Source organism: Octopus bimaculoides, chromosome 1 (genome assembly GCF_046866305.1).
Source record: "Octopus bimaculoides isolate indiv1 chromosome 1, ASM4686630v1, whole genome shotgun sequence".
NCBI classification, from domain to species: domain Eukaryota; kingdom Metazoa; phylum Mollusca; class Cephalopoda; order Octopoda; family Octopodidae; genus Octopus; species Octopus bimaculoides.
The window spans coordinates 125,537,331-125,557,854 of record NC_142928.1 but is presented as its reverse complement, the minus strand read 5'-3'; positions in this window follow the sequence as shown (position 1 = coordinate 125,557,854).

The window sequence follows — 20,524 nt, the reverse complement described above, 5'->3', positions numbered from 1 at the left end:
AAATACATACATATAGACACACACAAATATCGATAATGTGATAAAAACTTTGTTTATACGTACATGCATATACACACACACATACATACATGCACACGCATAAACATATGAGTAACGGTGTATGAATCTGTATGTAACTGTGTATGTATCTGTGTATTAATGTATGTATATATGATTGGGTGGTTGTGCTTATAAAAACTAGTATTTATTCGTAAATATCCAACGATGGTTTACCTATTTTTTAAAGAAAATAAAAGCTGCAAATGTATGTATGTATGTACGTACATATATGTATATATATATATATATATATATATATATATATATATATATATATATATATATATATATATATATATATATATATATATACATATATATATACATATACACACACACTCACACACACACACACACACACACACACACACACACACACACACACACACACACACACACACACACACACACACACACACACACACACACACATATATATATATATATATGTATAACAAAAATAACCAGAAAAATCAATCGACGCGATAAGACAGACAATAGAAATAGGTTTTATTGAATCGAAACAAAGTTATATTGATAATTGTTAAATATAAAACAAAAATAAAAGTTTAAAAATTTATGTACAACCAATAAATTGCATTTGCATAGAATCATTCGGAATGATTTTATACATATTTAGTTATTTGTGCATCAATTTGATCGAAAAAAATTGTTATGGACAAATGATTTCAATAATGGATTGGTTTGTCCATGTTGTTTAGTCCCATATCTGTTCTGGGACTAAATTTATCATTAAAGCGGGGTTTCTTGCGTTATCCCCACTATTTTGTTTATTCAGACGCAGTGTATGCGTTTAAGAGTGTGGCTAGTGATTTTAAGGCTATTCAGTTGCTATTTCAAATGTATATAGTTATTGTGTAGAGCAGAGGTGAAGAACAGATTTTACTCTAGGGGTTAATCTCAAGTGCATTAGAAAATTTGTGAGAACGAATATTAGTGCCCCCCCCCCCCACGACCACCAAAAGCGAGAATCCTTTATTCTACAATACGAAGATTGTTGGTGTCGGATAGTAGTGGATGTTACCGGTCAGAATCTTGTATATACACAGGTGAACGATGTAAATAACTAATAAAATATGGATGTGCAAATCTTTGTTCCCCTGATCTTCATTAATATATATATATAAGTATATATATATATATATATATATATATATATATATATATATATATATATATATATATATATATATATGCAGTCCAGCATTGAGATATCCTAACTAGAGAACTGCCAAATTATTTATTTCCACATGATCGAGTTGGGCTGGAAGATGAAATATATACGAGGAAAATGTATGTGTACATTGGTATCTGCTGGTGAATTTACAGGTGGGTACGTACATTTCTCTTTTATATATTAATGGTTTATTCTACTGAAGATCGCAAAGTAATTTTTTGCAGAGCGTGAAATCTCGATGTATAGAATTATCCAATATTTTTTGTATTTTCTTGCTCATTCCCTCATTTTCGTACCTGTGGTTGAATATAAAGAACGAATTGTAGAGTGAATTGTAGGTATTTGGCATCAGTTTCTAGCATTGGTGATGGTCATTCCCAGTGGCCCGTAACTATAATTATCTTCATAATTATATACGTAAAAAAAAGTTAATGTTACCTATACGGGCATTTTTAAGTGCTAGGCCACTGATACAATCATTTTATGACTATGTCCTTATCTTATACACACACACACACACACACACACACACACACACACACACTCACACACACACACACACACACACACACACATACACACACACACACACACACACATACGTTCATACAAACATACTTACGCACATGCACGAGTACATACATTCTTTGTGGTAGTCGAAACTGATAAGTATGATGTTGTGAAGATCAATTTATGGGGTTTAAAAGAACTGACCGAAATTGATATCATTATTTCTGCCTTGATTGAGATACATTTTAAAGAAGGATCTCTAACTGTATGTTGTGAAGGATATGCAGATTTGTTGATTTGATTGGATAAGGCTCAAGAGAAATCGTACCTTTTTGATATCGGTGTAAAGGTGAAAACTTCCTCGCATTAAACTCGCTGTATAGACTGCTGAGGTTTTTGGAGCCAGAACCTACTTAACAAACAATCTATGATGTACCCAATCCAGTCACAGAGTGGCACAGTGTAGATTTCTAAAACATTCCAAATATTTTTCATTTGAGTTTCCTGTAATGGGCATAAACACACAATCACAAATATGTCTATGACGTACACACGCACATGCCTACAACATAATCACAAACAAATTCGTGTTGTAAAAAGACATGTAGATCCCTTCTAAGAGTGCATGTATATATACACATACACTTAAATATATATATATATATATATATATATATATATATATCTACACACTGACTCAGTCATATATTCACAAATCCTATGAATTGTCTTGACTCAGACAAAAGCACTTTGTACTTTTGCTAGTGACTGGCTTGGATTCTACATAGAAAAGGCGTAAACAAACTTTAAAGAATAACGCTGCACACTGGTATACATGCGCTTACACGAAAAACATAGCCGGTCTTAACTGACATGATAAAAAGAAGTGAACAAAAAAAAACATGCTTATAACAATACACTCAAAATAATCATTGATACGCACACTAACATATTCACAAGTACCGCAAAAGAAAACAGCCAGAAAACTAAAAAAACAAAACAAAACAAAACAAAAAAAAAAAAGAGAAGCAAGCAAAAATGACTCGTCACGTTCTTACTTTTTGACTGTTCTTATATTCTGCTAGATTTCAAGTCTCCCTTTCTTACTCACCGCACTCTTTGTGGTGTACGTATATGTGTGCATGCGTATATATATATATATATATATATATATATATATATATATATATATATATATATATATATATATATATATATATATATATATATATATATATATACATACAAAATACATTGACATATATATATATATCAATTCATGGACGATACAACCTGTAGCCAACGAATTAGTAAAGAGTCTCTCTTTATTACAAAATACAGCCCCCTTTTGAACGCATCAACAACAAATGACATATCTAACACGACCTTAGAATAATATACACGCAAATATTAAAAATGATACATTCAAAAGAGATGCCCAAGAATTCATTAAAAAACTCCCAATCCACAACGAGCCACTTTTAGGTCACTTGACCATTTAACATCCTACTACTATCCTACCATCCTGCATTCTCTTATTATTCTTTCTCTTCTTCTCTGTCTCCTTCTTCTTCGTCTTCTTCTTTCTCTCCTGTGAAGAACTTTAGCAATTGTCACAGGGAAAACATATCATCACATTGACACACATGTATGTTTACACAAAAAAATATAATTTTGTCTTTAACCGTAATATTTAAAGCAAAGAAGAGAAATATATTGCTGATTGCATGCTTATGTCATACATTCACATATGCATATGTGCAGACATTTACTTATTTACTGATACCCGAAGAAAAACCAAATATACTTGTCATGTTATTACTGATCGCTTTTCTTTAAACTGCTAGATTTCAAGCCCTTCCTCTCAGCCCGAGAATCACACACTTACGTACATGCATTGATACCTAGATATGGATAGATGGATGGATGCATATGTTTATAAAAGCATGCATTTGTACGTAAATTTGCAATAAATGCTTAACTATTAAAAAAAAACATAATTGACACAGTAGGAAAATAAAAAAAACAAGCTTCTATTGATTTAAAGATAAAGAAAGGTCATCAGGTTTGGGGAAGAAGATAAGTTGGTTCAACTGACCTCAGTTTTCATCAGGTGCTTATTTTATCGACTCTGAAAGGATGAAAAGTAAAGTCAACCTCGGCGGAATTTGAACTCAGAATATGAAAACTGAGGAAATGCCACTAATCGTTTTGCCCGGAGTGCTAACGATTCTGCCATGTGATCGTCTTGGATCAACCACTAGTATTGATGAATATAAACTATAAAAAAAAAAACAATAAAAAAACCAGACTCCGTCGAAAAGTCCAGTTTGCATAAAATCATACGTTTTTAATAATCGTTTTTATATCAATTTAATCTGGAAAAAATAGTAATGGACATAGGTGATTGCAGTAATGGACTGATTTGTTGTTTTTGTTAAACACTAGGTCATCCTTGATTGAACTGATCTATCATTGAAGTCATTACATTTGTTATTATCACACCTCTTTTATTCAGTTTATGTGCATCTTGCTTCATTTTATTCAATATGACCTCCCTACATAAAAAAACAATAAGAAAAAATTTAAGGATCTTTGACTGTCATATAAATCGATCACATAGAGCAGGGGTAAAGAAAAGTTTTCGTACCAAAAGTTAATTCCACGTTCATAAAAGACTCAATGAGGGCAAGTTGCTATCGAAAAATACTAAAGAATTTTCCAATTGAAAATTATGTTCAAGATTACGCTATTGTAGGATAGACTTAAAATTAAAGGTCATATGACCGTTGTTCAGAGACGTCACAGAATGCCTCAATTTCCTTTTTCAGGGACAGTATTCTTGACTGCGTACAGAAATGAGCCCAAGCTCTGATAATGTTTTATAATTTCCTCGGCTGATTCACTGAGGTGGATTTATAAACCTTGTAACAATAGGAATATTTTTGCAATAAGACTTAGCTTGTAGCATATCGATTGTATACGCTCTAATTGTTTGGAATGCATGTGATCATCCATAATAATGACTTCCCTGTATGAGAACATTTTGGCCCAAATAGATATTGCAATTGCTACTTTAGGTCAGGCCCATTTTTAACACTATGAAGTGGTACGACACGGTTGGATTTTGATTTCTATACGAAAATATTACGTCAACGATGAAGTACAGGCAAGAATAGAGCTTGTCACACAGCTTATAAGGCAGTTCGCGGAAAAAGAGTTTCCAAGCTCCAGGAACCTCATATAAAGGACGGTTCACTTACAAGAAGACTTCCAGTTTTAAGACTACTTCTCCAAGAGTTGTCCTGGCCTCGAACAACATTCTGCAAACTCTCCAAAGTAATCGTTGCTCATACGAAACCTCAGCAGTTTCTTCAAATTCAGGAAGTCTTTGCTAAATATCCCTATCCTCCCCTGTGTAATGAACAAAATGATCTCTCATATATTCCTGATTGATTGAGAATGGGTAGTGCTTTCTTCTTTATTCATAAATCACTTCTGGGTGGTGTATTACCGAGTGTCCTCTTTGCACCAATTTGCCCTTTTTGCAAAATAATGGAGGAATACTAGATTTTATATTATTTTATCACTTGTCTCGAATTTCTTTAGGAGCTGAATCATTTCCCTTCACTATTGTTACTATGTTGCTATTGTTGTCGTTGTTCCCATTTCTGCCCAGGTTTTGGTGATTTTTTTTTGATTAGTCAGAGAAGAGAAGTTAATGACCATGATCACTACAAGACATCTGAGACTGGTGGATTGAAAGAAAGGAAATGATCGTGACCCATAATCTGCTGCTGTAAGAATCACTTCATCAAGACATCGACCAATAACCTGTTTACCATCGAGTGGACTGCATTGAACCACCAAGGTTGTCTTAAACCGGACAACTTTTAAATCTGTCGCCCAAGAACATGCACAGGCCATACGACAGTCTTTCATACAGTAATATTTGGGTCAATTAGAAAATATGGAAGAAGACATTAACCCAAGGATGTCATGCAGCTGGATCGCATCTAAAAGTCGCATTCTTGCGAATCTGACTTAACCGCATAACTATATAGACATATCTACACCCATGTTATTAGTGCTCATTTAAATTCATTCTGCTTTCCATTTTGTTATTATCGAACTGACAGACGCCTTTCTTTTTTGTGCTACTGCCATTCATGCTCTTACAGTTTGTCTCCTCTTCCTATCACTTACCATTACCTTATGTAAAAGTACTGGTTACCTTGTTGACAAAAGAAAAGAACCATAATAAAAATGAATTCTACTTGAGTGGAGAAATTCCGTAATACTGTTCTTCGTTTGAAACTCATTGCAAATACAAAATAGCAATAAAACGTATCTAACAGCTAATGAAAGCCAAAATTTTGTTTTGAGTTACGCTGGACATGCCTGACTTATTTATTAGGCAATAAAAAAAATATCATTAATATTAATAATGTTAATAATGATTATGATAACAATAATAATAATGCAAAATGATAATCCTTTCCACCATAGGTACAAGGCTTGAAATTTTGGAGTGGAGGCTAATGGGTTGCATCTATCTCAGTGTTTAACTGGTGCTTATTCTATCAACCTCAAAAGAATGAAAGGCAAAGTCGACTTCGGTGGTATTTGAACTCAGAACATAAAGACGGATGAAGTGCCGCTAAGCATCTGAATGGTACGAGGGCCATTTACAAACGTGTGGCGATGCAAAAGAAATATTTGTATTAAAACGAGAGCTGGTGTAAAAACAATATACAATAAGTTTATTAGAATAAGGACATTAGAAGTTTTAAACACGTACGCACACATACATATTGAACGCCATACGACATTTAAAGACTTTCTGGACTGATTAAAAAAATAATAACCCTTCCTTCGTCTTCCTTTTAAGATAAAGCCTTCCATTATCACTATTTCTGTGGATGGTGTGCACAGTGTTTTAAGGATTTCAATATCAAGGGAGAGACTTTTTTTGCACCGTTCAATCAACTATCTGAAACGTTGGTTGCATTGTTGGTTCATCTTGTAGGAAGAATGCTTCAATGCCATATTTCATCAGCTCTGATTAGCAGACCTATATTTAAAGATAGACATTCCAACCATGACAACCGCCTTTTTTGCTTTACATGTTTCTTGCTATTTCCAGCAATGTTGAGACAATAAATGATATCGGTTTCAGCTCCAAAATAAACAAGCACGAGCAGACTATTTCCTTAGAGTACTCCTATTGAAATATCTGTAATGTTACGGTCAGTTGGTGTGTTTTAGGTTACCTCACGAAGATGGTTGACTAGCTTTTTGTGATCTAAGCCTTTCATTGACAACCAGTGGAATAGCAGGTATTTTGCCAAATGCAGTGATGACAGAAAGCACAGGTGGGAAATAGTCTAATGTCGTAATGTAATTAGATCTTATTGTCACAAAAGTTTCTATCACATTTATTTATTTATATTACATCAGGGAATATAGCTTTATTAATTAAAAGTTGTTCGATACACCAGCCAATTCAATTTTTACACTTCTAGTATATATTTGGTGTAGTAATCAATTTGGAGAAACTGGTTGAAGCAGTTTAAGCAATCAGCAGGTCTATAGATTTCGAGTAGATCAGTTTATACCAAGCTAGTTTAGTACGTCAATTGCATTTCATCTGTGGTTATTTTAGATGTAGATATGAATGGCTTCTGTAATACGTCAACATCTTGCACCAGTATTTAGTCTCTTGTTTGGACGCTCTTATGAACGTCTCTGGTGAGAGTTTCTGAACTGACAATGTTTGCTTTACAGTTGATGTTGATACAGCATTTTCTTCTAATTGTATTCAGCTATGAATGCAAAATCATTATTCTTCGTAAGCCTTTCATTGGCAACCACTAAGGCAACTGATACTTTTGATAAAATCAGTGATCTCAATACGTATAGGCGGCCAAAATCATTATTTTCCTTCAAAATTTCAGGTTAAAACGGTATAAGATCCTTTTAGAAAAGGTTCTCTTTACAGAGTTATATTTCCTTATCCTCAGCTGTACATGTTGCAGACTACTGACAAACGTGTTATAAAGGTTTCAAAATTTGGCACAAGGTTAGCAGTTTGTGGGGACAGGGTTAAGTTGATTAAATTGATCCCAGTACTTGACTGGCACTTATTTCATCGACCCTGAAATGTTGAAAGGCAAAGTCGACCCCGACATAATTTGATCTCAGTACGTAAAGGCGGACGAAATGCCGCTAAGCATTTTGGTCCCGGCGTGCTAACGATTCTGCCAGCTCGCCTCCTTGATCAAATGTGTATTAATGATGATTAGTTTATGTTGTCATTTATAGTAATGAAAATTATGACTCAACGTCTCCAATTTTTGTTTTTGTGTTACATAAGTTTGAAATGCAGCATTACTCTACAGTATAATTCAATTTTTCGTAAGATTGCACTTTACTTATGTATCGAAATGTAACGTGGATTAATTATCATTTAACAATATGATCACCAATTAGATAAGATGTTTATGTATACAGCAAAAGCACATGTGGCATGTGATACTATGTTGAAGCCTTCTTATAAATCTATCTGAATTTTGTAACTTTTGCATAATATGGATTAATATAGTGGCTTGGTCTCATTCCTTTCTTAAACTATCCACCTCTATCATCACCTTCAATATTAGCATGGGGAAAGCAAAAGTAGAAAATTAAAATAAAATTATATTAGGAAATGATAATCAAGTCACATTCAACAGCACGAAAATTTCGATTCATATCTAGGAAACTATATTGCACTACACCTCTCTCTCTCTTTTTCTCTTCCTCTCTCTCTCTCCCCCTCTCTCTCTTACTTGATGAGCAATGAAATCAAAACACTAAACGTGCTCCAAATGCTAGGCTGCATAATTTCTAATAGTCATTAGACTAGCTGTGAAGAAGAGAAAGGAAGTTACTAAAAAATTGTCGGAAGCCGTCGAGAAAGCAAGCCATTACATCTGTGTAATAAGAACGAGCATTGAGGATAGTAGACACATTTGGCCCAGACATGCAACATCTGTCTTGTGCATTTGTGCAAGAGTTTTGTTGCCTACATCGATGGGTGGCCCCGAGTAGTTCTTGTGCTGCAGTGCAAGGGGCCACAAACACCTACAGATTTGCTTCTCCGCCAGATGAGACATCGACTTCTGCATTCGGAGACGGAATGCAGTAGGACCTTCTGCGCACAAGTGTTTGCTGCCCCCTCAAAAATATGTTGCCGAAACTCCAACTAACAGCTGCGGTTTCATTTTTTAAGACCCGAGAAAACATCAACTCGGACCAGTTACTGATTCTGTTAAACAAATGACAAGACAAGTGTTGTAATACTGCTCATGCATATGTGACCGTAATGTTACTGCACATACAAATATAAATGACTAATTCCAAAAGAAGTGATTGAATTTGATTCCCTACCGACGTTTTACAACTACCACACGTCCTCCTCGTCATCGTCGTCGTCATCGTCGTCGTCGTCGTCGTCCTCCTCCTCCTCCTCCTCCTCCTCCTCCTCCTCCTTCTTCTTCTTCTTCTTCTTCTTCTTCTTCTTCTTCTTCTTCTTCTTCTTCTTCTTCTTCTTCTTCTCCTCTGCCAAGAATTCACAACGACCTCGAACCCACAAAGAGTAAACAAGAGAGACAGAGACAGGCAGAAACAAGGAAAATGCCTCTTGTATTTGAATATTATACAAATATTCTTTCAAAAAACTTTTCTTTTGATTTTTCCAAAATTTAATTGTTTTCCATACTTACATTTCAAAAAGTCTCAATGACTGAAACCGGTACTGAAATCTTTTTATAAAATTATTTTAGCATTTTCTACCTTGACTTTTTTTCCATATATATCAACTAGTGTGTTCCTTTTCAACCTTCTACACACACACACACACACACACACACACACACACACACACACACACACACACACACGCACACACACACACAGACACACACACATATATTAATATATATATTATGTGGTGCTCCAGCATGGCCGCTGTCAAATGACTGAAATAAGAGAGTAAAATAATATAAGAATATAAACACATACACACAGATACACACACACACACACACACACACACACACACACACACACACACACACACACACGCATACGCACACGCTTCTGAAATTGTCTTTCAATATATTTCTATAACTACGTTTTATGTCAATAAAATAACGTCACAAATGACTATGATGAATTATCTATTTGACTATGTCCTTATCTAGGGTATTAGATTATAACTGTGAAGTAAAGTTATCTTGGATAAATTTATTTTGACAGAGAGGCAAACAGACAGACGCAAACGCGCATGACACGTACACACTCTCTATCTTTCGCTCCCTCTGCCTCCCACACATATAGAAAGGAATCGAGATGGATGACTGAATAGATGAAAACCATTTTAAAATTATTGATAAACTGTAATATTGATTTCAAATTTTAGCACAATGCCAGCAATTTCGGAGGAGGAGTTGAGTCGATTATATGGACACTAGCGCTCAACTGGTACTTGTTTTATTGACCCCGAAGGGATGAAAGGTAATGTCGACCTCGGTCATGAGAAACAATAATGAAGGTTTCAAATGTTGGCACAAGACCAGAAATTTAGGGGGAGGAAGTAAATCAGTTGCATCGACTCCAATATTCAACTGGTACTTATTTTATTGATCCCGAAAGGATGAAAGACAAAGTCAACCTCGGCAGAATTTGAGCTCAGATCGCGAAGACGGACGAAATGCATCTAAACTCACGCACGCACACACACACACACACACACACACACACACACACACACACACACACACACACACACACACACACACACACACACACATCAGGTCATCCCACAAGTAATGTCCGAATTTTAGGTAAAGCAAAAAGTGGTCTGATTTTACATTTTATAACAATTTATTCCTGTGTATAATTCCTATCATTATCAATGACTTCCATTCATTTTCTCATCAGGTTTTTAAATTCGATTGATGAAAAATTGTTTTGGTCCTGATGAGAAGAAGGAAGAGAGGTCAGTTTCGACTTCTTTGGGGATTGTGAGTACTAATCCATCTAAATGATTCAGTAAGATTCGAAACAAATGGTAATAGGAAGGAGCAAAAGCCAGGGAATTAGGCGGGGGAGGGATTTTTCCCAGCCAAGTTCTTCGATTTTTTTCTAACGTCATCATTGCGTTGTGGAGCCTTGCATTATCAAGATGAAACACCATTCCCTTACGATTCGCCAAAAAGCACGCCTTTTCTTCCTCAAAGTGGTATCCAAACGCTTTATGGTGTGACCAGTAATTGTTACATTAGTTAATAGCAGCTCAAAGTGGATGACTCCAGTGCGATCCCACAAAACAGAAAGAACCTTTTTTACATGGATGTCTTGTCTGTTGTGGTTTAGCCTGCTCTCCACAGCTAAGCCGTTGCCTGCATCGCTTTATAATATTTTCATTAAAAATCCATTTTTCATCACCAGTAACTAATCTGTTCAAAATGGTGAGATATGTTCACGAGAGTGAAAAAATGAACAGATGTCCACTTGTGATTTTCGGTTTGCTTATGTCAAATCACGGGGAACTCATTTTCCGATAATGGGCACCTTTCCAAGCTGTTGAAGATGGTGGTGAACTGCTGAATGGCTTGAATTGAGCTTGCTTTCCAATTCTTTAACTGATAGAACATTATCCTTGTCAGGCTCTGACAAAAGAAGTTCATCATCAAATTCAACAGGGTGTCTTTTTCATGGCTCCACACTTAGGCTGAAATCACCATTTCTGAACTTTGCAAACCATCTTCTGCAACTTCTTTCGTTCAAGCACTCTTCCTTGCATACAGAATGGATATTTCGGGTTACTTTTGATCCACTGTTTCTCTTTTTGATCTCATAAAGCATTATGTGCTTTAAATGTTCCTTGGATACATCCATCTTTGAGGGGTTAAAATTAGTAATTAATTCAGTTAGATTATTCTGTAAAAAGAAATTATATCACGTTAAAGGTTTCCAAATTCATATGCGTATCAATCAATGCATTCGACATTTTAGAATACTGTAAAAATTTGATAGAAATTATATATTTGATACTTCGGACGTTATTTATGGAATCACTTGATATATACAAGCTTCTTTCAGTTGTCGTCTACCAAATCCTCTCTATTATACTTGCCCAGGTTGCCACGCATGTATGTGTGTGTGTATGTATATGATATGAAAATGTGAGTTGAGTTTACAATGGAATTGGAAACGAATTCCAGGAATAATTGATTTTGTAAAAAAACTTCATAGAGGAAAATAACTCGAGAATGTATATGTAGATGCGCTAAAGCTGTATAATTGCTTTAAATTCATTGGGAAAAAAGCGTTGAAGTTGATGATAAAATTAATTTCGCAATGGTTCTAAAAGGATTTTAAAAACAAGCATTTTCATTTATTCATCCATCTGCTTAGATTCACTCTATCTGCTTAATTAATTATGTATGTATGTATGTATGTATGTATGTATGTATGTATGTATGTATGTATGTATGTATGTATGAATGTGTGTATGTATGTATGTTTGTGTGTGTGTGTGTGTGTGCATGCGTGTGTATGCATGTATGTATGTATGCATATATGTCTGTCTGTCTGTATGTATGTATGTATGTATGTATCTATCTATCTATCTATCTATCTATCTATCTATCTATCTATCTATCTATCTATCTAATCAGTTGCTGTCATGGCTGTATGTGAATGTTTGTACCAATGTAGTACGAAAATCTATGCACCATATGTGTATGTTTTTATAAAACGAAAACCGAAAGAAACTCGCTTTTAAGCACATACGCGTACATGCAAACATATGAACATATACATAGATCTGTAAATATCGACATATTTCTCCTCTCACTGGAACTTTCCGTTATAAATTTTTGAAGAGGATATATTACAGGAACTGCATCATTAAAAATTAAAAAATCTAATTAAATTAAGCTATGTCACACTGGGACGATGGACAACTGTTACAGCGCAATGCAATCTACTGTTCACTCCACTTCACAATCTCGCACACTTATACACACGTAAAAACACTAATACACGCATGCAGACACGCAAGAAAACGAAACAAAGTAAACAACACTTTATTATTTTATTTATATATAAACATAGCTGTTATTTTGTTATTGGAAATAATTTTTGTTTACTTGTTAGAGAGCTAGGTGGTCATAATCGTCTAATTGGTGCTTTGTGTTTCATTATTTCCCTAATAATAACTTCACGAAGTGTCGTTGCTAATTATAAAATTCATCAGCTGACTCGAATACACTATCGGCGAGAAAGTGAAAAAAAATGAGGTCAATGTTGTTTATTAGCATGCTTCTGTCGAACGATGGATAAAATGCCTTGTATTCAATTACGCCCATTTTTTTACATTGTGTGTTCTGACAATGCTAGAGTCTACATACCTTTTATTCTTATTAACTGAGGCTGACTTAATTGGCTACAATGCTTCCCTATTCCTATTTCATAAGTGTAAGAAACCAATATTAGTATTCTATCTACGAATATTAAGACGGCAAGCTGCGAGAATCTTTAGCAGCATTTTGTCCGTCTTTATGTCCTGAGTTCAAATTCCACCAAGTCGACTTTGCCTTTCATCGTTTCAGGGTCGAACACTGTGGACGATGTAATCGACCAGCCCCCTTCCCCAAAATTTTATGCCTTGTGCCCATAGAAGAAAGGACATCTACGAATATTCATACCGTGTCTTTGAATAAAATAAGTCGCAGCTCAGTAGGTACTATCGATAAGTCGTGGGATTCATAGATGAAGAGTAGCAGTTCCTTTTCCGTCGCAACGTAGGGTAAACGGTCAAGATTCTTGACTTTCGAATAATCTAAACTAGTTAATAAACACATGATTTTTACCTATAAACAGCATGAGCCTTGTATAAAGTGTTAGACTTAATACATCTCCCGGGATTATACCACTACTTGACCCTTGTATACTTTTAGCTATGTCTATTCTGTAGTAGTGTTCAATTCAATTTAAGGTATCAATAACTGTAGGAGAGGGAATTTTTTTCTCCTGAAGTGATCCCCAACGATGCATATATTTGTCTCAACATGAAGAATTGGTAGAATTCATTTTTGCCTGACCATATTATTGGCGATCAAAACTAGTCTCCTTTGCGGCAAATCCAAGTTGAAATGTTTGGTCCCAAGAAGATCAATCTCTCATGAGATAGAAAGTCATCTTTTGAATTCCTACACAGTAACAGATCTACGAATTGGTTACATTTACGTTTAAATACCATGACTATTTTAAGGCGTTAATTAAAGAAAGTATTATGTACTGCAGTTTCGTTATTTTGAGAATGTCAGAAAAACGTCAAATGTAGTCATTATTTTAAACTTCTTGCGGGTTTATGAACATAATCAATCATATAATGATTTCGTGATTAGGCATACGACAAACAGTTTTGAAGGAAATGTGTAAATCGGTTACGTCGAATTCAGTAGCTGACTGTCATTTTAATTCAACGACCAAAGAGGGATGAAAGGCAAAGTTGCCATTGAACTCAGAAATAAAGAACTGAAACAAAATGCTACCAGGTATTTTCCCCGATGTTGTAACGATTTTGCTAATCCACCGTTCTATGTAACATGATTTGGTAATGGTGGGTTCAAAATTCCACCAAGGTCGACTTTGCCTCTTATCCTTCTGGGGTCGATAAAAAAAAGTACCGGCTGAATACTAGGGTCGATGTAATCAACTTATCCCGTACCATGAAATTGCTGGCCTTGTGCAAAAATTTGAAACCGGTTTTAGTGGGTTCAAGGCAGCGAATTGACAGAATCGTTAGCACGCCGGACAAAATGCTTAGCAGCGTTTCATCTGTCTTTACATTCTGAGTTCAAATTCTACCGAGATCGATTTTTGCATTTTATCCTTACGGGGTCGATAAAATAAGTACCAGTTAAGCACTGGGGTCGATGTAATCGACTTAGCCCCTCCCCAAAATTTCTGGCTCTGTGCCAAAATTTGAAACCGTTATTAGTGAGTTCAAACAGATGTCAAGACTAAACATTTTATCTGAATCACTAATAAATCATATCATGAGATGACCACATAGAAGCAGTATAAGTGATTAGTTAAGAACTTCGTTTCATAACAAGGTCTTGCGTTCAATGACCCTGTGTGGTATCATGATCCAGATTTTTTTCTTTTATCCTCAAGTCTACTTGTATTTTGTGAGAGAAACTGCGTTGAAAAGTATGTCGAAGTCCAGCAGCTGAATTGTATCTAAAATTGATATGTCCCTTCTTGTTATATGCTAACTCACACTCAGTCTCTTTGAAGATAACTAGTACTTATTTAATCGCCCCCAAAAGGATGAAAGACAAAGTTAACCATCGCGGAATTCGAACTCAGAACGTAGAGACGAAATGCCGCGGAGCATCTTACCCGGCGTGCTAACGTTTCGACCAGCTCGCCGCCTAAAATCCTGTTCTTATAGTATGCAATCTAGATAGATATATATAGAAACATTAGATTCCAGGAGTTGAAATAACTGGATTTTAAATTATCAAAACATCGTTAAAGTTCTAAGTATCATGGTGTCTGCAGCTTCGTTTGGTAATTTTTATGTATCAACTCTCATTCAGATGATACATGCACCTATGCTCATTTGAAGAAATATTTTGTAGAAAAAGAACAGATATAACAGCATTATATAGATTGCATAATACACAAAGCTAGTCGAGATACAAACAGCGTTTGTGTTACGTGAGATTGAATTGCATGTAAATATTTCTCTGTACTACATCCGAAGATGTTATACCATGCTATTCCTGCATGCCTTCTTTTCACTTATTGTTATTCTAAATATTATATCCAAGCTCTGTTAGATCTGCACTACGCAGTGTTCTTCATAAAATTCTACTACTACTACCACTACTACTACTACTACTACTACTACTACTACTACTACTACTACTACTACTACTACTACTACTACTACTACTACTACTACTACTACTGATATCTATATTTAAAATAGGAAAATTAATTGTTTGTATTATCGGAAAATTGTAAGATTTCATATATCTACTATATAAAAATTAAAACAGAAACCATTCTCGTCTTTATGTCTACTCTGTGATTGATTGTGAAGCACCCTACCTATTTCAAATATAGACATTCTACTGGTAAAGTAGTTTGTCAAGTAGCACAAGTTTATCAACTGATACACTTACTGTCTATTTTAATGAAATCAATAATATAATTTTCTCTCATATTTTCTCACACTTCTGAAAATTTATCTGCCATTGTTTCTCTAGTATACAAAGCAAAGGATACTCATAATGTTTGCCAGTTGAGTTGTGGGTATCTTAACTTTAAAAGGAAAGAACAAAGTTCAGTATCTATTTAAAGTGAATTTCGATGCTGATAATATATAAGAACAATAACTAATATTCTCTTGCTAGGTTTCGCTGCTTATTTTGTCATGTTTCTATGAACTAGCAATGATAGAGAAATGTAACTCATTACCTGTCCTGTGATACCGAAGGCATATTTCCACGGTATTCGTGTACCATATATGAGACACATTTCCAATTCTTTTCAACCAGTAGAATAGTTTAAGACTTACGAAAGGAAAACTTTATATTATTCAGATCGTATGAAACAATGACTGATTAAAAGTCTGAAAATGAGCGTGGACGTTTAGGCCAAACTAACGAAAATGTTTTGGACAGGCAAAAGGTTAATGATTCCTAATTTACGAAGAAATCAAGGTAAAGAAATCGCTTGAGAAGTATTTAAAATATTGAAATATTGCAAAAGAAGGCAGAAAGTTAACAAAACTTAAAATTAGTTACTAATCCCATTTAGTTAACTAGATGACATATGTAAGATTAGTTCTGTTACTATGAAACATTTATAATAGCGCATGCTTCTTGAATGGCATGTCAGATGCTAGGTTCCACATGTTTAAGTACTAATATGTCAGACCAAAATGCTGCTTTCCATTGCTAAGTTTTTATACATACTTTTCGACATATCAAATTATGAGATGAAGCTATGAATATTTCCAGATTTCTACCATTACAATAAACTAAAGTAATATTTGGTTATTTAATAATGCAGGACCTTCTGAAATGAGATATGTGTAATATAGATATAAAAATATTCAAATCAATAAAAAAGACTATAAAATTCAGTAGAAATGTATGTACAACTTTCTTCCTATCGATGTTATGGTTTTGACAGTAATTTTAACAAACGTCACAAGAACAAGTGTTTTATTCAGTAATTTCAACTGGTAATTATTATAAAACAAATAATCTGTTACTCAAACAGCTGCAGAAGCAATTTCGCAGTGTGTATACTCCCCTACGTACGTTTAGATTTATAACTAGTATAGTCATACTGTTCATACGCTTATGTACAACCGCAATAGTACGAGAATGTTTCAGCATTCCCGTGGAAAGAACAAAAATAAATAAACTCACACGAAAGAAAAAAAAAACAAATATTTAATATAGATTTAGTGAACCATTGAACTACGTTCAGTTCTTGCCTTCAGATATCGAGTGATATTTACTTGAGGCGTATCAATATTGATTTCTCCCAGTGGCGTAAGGAAGCTGAAAATTTATTGGGAAGGGGACTGAGCAACTTAATCAACTCAATGTAGAATAAGCACTTATCTTCTCGACCTGAGAAGAATAAAACACAAGATTAACCAGTGGGATTTGAAATTTGAAAGTAAACAAACTTGATAAAGCGCTGTAAGGAATTTGTTTTCCACTCTACTGCTTTACCTTTCCGTTGCTTTCAGAATGCAATGAAACAGACTACATGTTTAGTCAACTACCAGCTATTTTTTTTACCACACAGTATAACACTTCTCTACTAAATCGTATTAGTTAAAACGCACAACATATGAAGTTTCCTCACTTTGCAATCATAAGAGTAACATCAACAGAGAAGCCAACGAGAAAAACTAAAACCGTTGTGTGGGTTACTCACTCTGCCCAAAATTTCAAACAAATCTCCTTCAGATCACACCCTGACATCTGATATAAGGAAATGATACTCTAAATCACGCAGTCCTAAATACTAAAAAGACCTGATGCTCTTCGCTTGAAAAGCCTTTGAATATAGCTCCGTACGTTTGAATATTGCTCTGTACGAGCAAAATAACAGTAGCAACAAAAACAGCAACAACAACAACAGAAACAACAGTCACAAACGAAATACGCAAAATAATCTCATCATTTGCTATCCTTTTTTTTTGTTTTTTTTTTACAAGAAATTGCATTGCCAGATTTGGTTATTGTTTAGTCATGGACAACCTGCGACCTGTGAGACTTTCTGAATCGCACGCCTAACGAAAACTTACCTTGAAATACTTTAGTAGTGTGATCCACCTGATGATGAATCATGTCTCATATGGCTCACTTCCCGATAAAGGTTGCTCATGCCTGGATAGTAAAAGTAGCAACTCTCAATATTCTGCTTTGCAGTCGGAAGACATGCTGCTGAAGGTATCTCAACAAAACTGTTTTCTGAGCTGCGGGCCACAACTGACACAGTCAATAGCCAATTCATCGAAAGATCTACATTTCATAACCTATCAATGGCATGGTTCTTACCTTTCAAAATACATGATTCTCAAATAACTCAGTACACCTGGCGTTCAACAGGCGCCTGTGCTTGGTACATATCGCCCCAGCATTCAACGTATGCACTGTGTTATTGAACAAGGTATCATTAGATTGTAGGTTTGGTTTCAAAATTTCTCAGAAGAGTCTATTAAAAAAAGAATCAGCTCCGTTGTAACAAACTCTTTTACCTGGAAACTGTCTCCATGTACGTCATACATTTGAGACATAGTAGTATTTATTTTAGAAAGAAATATTTACTAAGCAAATAGCAAATATTCACATTACATTAAGAAGAAATAAACAGAATGACTGAATATTTTTCTGTAAGAGAATAACAAGATGTATTTCTACATCTTCAATTCTAAATATACGATAAAAGAATATTTTTTTGATAACAATAATGGAAGCCTTTTCGTGTGATAATTCTTATTTAGTGACATTTATAATGGATTATCTTCCTTTATATTTTTTCTCTTTCCCATATATTTATTTATCATAGAAATATATCTATGTCTTCACCAAATACTATTTACTTCTATCTCATTATATGGGCACGTCTCAAGGTGGAGAAGATTTGTTATACACATTTTACACGATCATTCTCTTATATACATATACTTTTTTAAATCTTCAGCAAACAATATATGCCCATTTATAGTGTTTTTGTTTTTTACAACTTTTATAGGCTCTCCTGGTATAGGGAAATACTTATTCTGAGATATAAAAACAAAAATTACATTATATTATTTTCTCCACTATATTGTTTACTCAAAATTAAAATATCAAGATTTTCATATTGTGTGGAATGGTTTAATGCAGTGGTTCTCATACTGACAAAAACATTCTTTATCATCGTTTCTCCACCGAATATTGATTTCAAATTCTGGCACAAGGCCAGCATTTTCAGGGGAGGAATAAGTCGATTACATCGACCAGAGCGTTCAACTAGTACGATTTTATCGACCACGAAAAGATGAAAAGCAAAGTCTACTCCGGCGGCATTTGAACTCAGAACGTAAATTAGGACGAAATACTGCTGAGCATTTTGCCTGGAGTGCAAATGATTCTGCCAGCTCTTTGCCTTGCCTCCATCTAATATTTTTACCGTTCTCGTCGTCATTAATAGTTTCAGATTTAAGCGCGAGGCCAACAAGGGAAGGAAAGCCAATTACATCGACCCCAGTGCTTATTCTATTGATCCCGAAAGGATGAAAGATAAAGTCGACTTTGGCAGCATTTGAAATCAGATCGTAAAGAACTAGAGCAAATACCGCAAAATATTTCTCCAGACGCGCTAACAATTCTACTAGCTCGGAGCACTCACCTATTATCAATAACTGAGTGAATCGAGTTGGCATATAATTGGTTTGAATCTATATATTTCTTTTTTCTTCATGGTGATGGAAAAATTGTAAAAAATTAAAACCATCAATTCGTCTGCTCCATTATTCATTCCTTCATAAGAGTGTCATATGTAAGCCAGCTCCATCTACTCTATGAGAAACTCTGGTGTAATATATTGGGTTAGCTGAGTTTGCGAGGTGATTCTGTGAGCAGGTTTCGATTCGTACAACCTAATTCATGATATACACGATATTTATATCCTTGTGAAAACAGTACAGCCAACTAAAGCTTTCACGGTATCAGCTAAAACTAGTGGAGTCTTTCTGATATACAACTTAACTGTGTTGACCCTATAACGCCTGTTTGTAATGATATGATATATGTGATGGGTCAATCACTGAGGACTTATCGAAAGAAAACGACAAGGCTGGAAACTTGGGCAAGCAAGAAATATCTTTTTCCCCAGACCACATTATTGTTGGCAAGCAATGTCTGATGATTGATGCTAAATTATTGACATATGGATTCATACATATATATATATATATATATATATATATATATATATATATATATATATATATATATATATATATATATATATACATGTATGTATCTGTGTGTGTGTGTGAGTTTGTGTGTGTGTGTCTGTGTGTGTCTGCTTACGTGTATGTATATGTATAGTGTATATATGGCCTGGCTCTCCGTCGGTCATGACGACTAGTATTCCAGTTGATCCGAT